General features: G+C 40.7%; 1 long non-coding RNA gene across 1 annotated transcript; it reads right to left on the bottom strand.

The window, feature by feature from the left end:
* Positions 1-435: 435 nt before the first annotated feature.
* LOC126185088 (uncharacterized) lies at positions 436-1874 on the bottom strand. Its single transcript, XR_007536944.1, has 3 exons — positions 1704-1874; positions 801-911; positions 436-641 (listed from the first exon to the last, which is right to left on the bottom strand). It is a non-coding gene; the product is annotated as an uncharacterized LOC126185088 (long non-coding RNA).
* Positions 1875-2100: the final 226 nt, after the last annotated feature.

Raw genomic sequence — 2100 nt, 5'->3', positions numbered from 1 at the left:
ATAAGTGTAGAGAAATGAAAACAGTCATATGAATGCCTCACTTTTGTTCCGACACAGTTCAAGACTCGGGAAAAAAGTTTTACACCTGGTGTTCGACATGGCAACTTCACACACAAGAACTTTTTGCCGACACTACTACCACCTACATAAGTAAGCTTTTCCTGTGTTACTTTCAAGTAATGCACTTAAGCTATTCCTGATTTAACTGGAAGATCTGTACTTCCCACTTTCATATCAACAGCCTCAAAATGCATATTGTAGACTTCGGGATAAGTTACAGGTCAGTGTCACACCAAGATTGTGGTGAAAGGGGGGGGGGGGGGGGGGCGGCATGTCACTCTCCAACAAGTGTTTACCAATAAGTAAGTGGCGGAAAATTATGGGTATAGGGCGGCTTAAACATGTGGAAAATGAGATTTTTATTATTCACTCACTGTATTTGACATTTATTATTCCTTTAAAATCGCACAACAACTTCAATAAAACACAGTTTAATCATTCACACACTTATTTCACAATTATTTCACTTTTAAACTGCAAATCCTCTAAGAACTGTCTTGAATCTTCACTAGTCTCTCTCAAAAACAGCCTTGATGTGGATAGATACGTACAGCAACCAGTAATCAGAGTCAGAACTGTGTCTGCAAAAACACAAGGATTATTAAACAATTTTTGCTGTCATTAATTACTAGCAATATAATTGACAGAGTAGATTGCTAATATTTGCTATAATGAATATCACATTTGCAAGAACGATCACACTGAAGTAATTAAGTCCATCGAAACGCTTAGAAACTAACCTCTCGTCTGACGAAAACGGTCTAAAGACGCAGTGGCAATTTCTTCAGATCTGTTGACAATGATATTTTGAGTTATCACTTTACTGAGTGACTGAAATGTAGTTCAGGTACCTGTGAACATAACAATATGTTACAATTCATTTTCTAAATACGAACTATTACGGTACTGTACGTCTACTTACATATTAATTACACTATTAATATTTTCACAGTTGTTTCTTTAATACACAATTAAAGCCAACGGAAGAAAAAACGTAAAAGGGTCAACAGAAACATCCGATCTCACGCGTCGGCTTTGACCCGTGACGTAAGGGTGTTGTGGTGTGTGACTCATTACGGCGCGGAGTTTGGCTTGTGAATGTGACGTGTTTGTAGATGTTGCCTCGTTGACGTTACCTTAGTGGGAGTTTTAGGGCCTGTAATATATAGTTTACCTTTTTACTGTACTTTTTGTTTTAACGTCGTCTATGAGGCTTTTATCAGTTTGCCATCAGATTGTTCAATCTTTATGGTCTATATGTTTTGTCGCTACTCGTTATGTCTAATGAATCAATATTGTTTTTTCTTTTTTTTTTATTTGTTTCTTTTTTTTATCTTTTGATTGACCTACACATTGATCTGTAGCGTAGCCCTGAATACGAGGTTAGGTTGGGAGTTTCTTTTTGGCGGGGGGGGGGGGGGGTCAGGGGGGGGGGGCGCAGCCGCCCCCTGCCTGGCCTTGAGTACCACTTGTTTATTATTATCTTTGTTTGCTATCAATGTTAGCAGATTGTTCTTGTGAAACCTTTGTGTGTGTTGTTTTTCTATGTGTTTTCGTCTTGTCGTTTCCGCCATATTTGTGACGTCATGGGTCAAAGCGGACGGGTTAGATCGGACGCTTCCGTATTTCCACGTAAAACATACTTGCCAAAGACAGGTTTGTTGAGATGCAATTTTCTGTGTTGACAGATGTAACTTTCTCATACGGTGGTAAGTCGCAGAAATCGCAGGAATCACAGAAATCGCAGAAGTAGCAGAAGTCACAGAAATCGCAGAAGTAGCAGAAATCGCGGAAGTAGCAGAAATCGCAGAAATAGCAGTGGCGGAGGGATACACGACCTATGTTCCTTAACTGCGACTCTTAACTGCGACAAATCACAGTTAAGAATCACAGATACTCAAAAGTAGCATTCACAGAAATCACTGATATCGGAAAATCGCAGTTTAGCCCATCACTGGGAGGAAGAAGCAGCAGCGGGGCCGGCCTACGGCTCCCGTCGGAGCAGCGCGGAGTCAACTGGGACGGCGGCCGCTGAGTTGG

The sequence above is a fragment of the Schistocerca cancellata genome, chromosome 4 (assembly GCF_023864275.1).
Source record: "Schistocerca cancellata isolate TAMUIC-IGC-003103 chromosome 4, iqSchCanc2.1, whole genome shotgun sequence".
NCBI classification, from domain to species: domain Eukaryota; kingdom Metazoa; phylum Arthropoda; class Insecta; order Orthoptera; family Acrididae; genus Schistocerca; species Schistocerca cancellata.
This window is presented reverse-complemented; position numbering and strand designations above follow the sequence as displayed.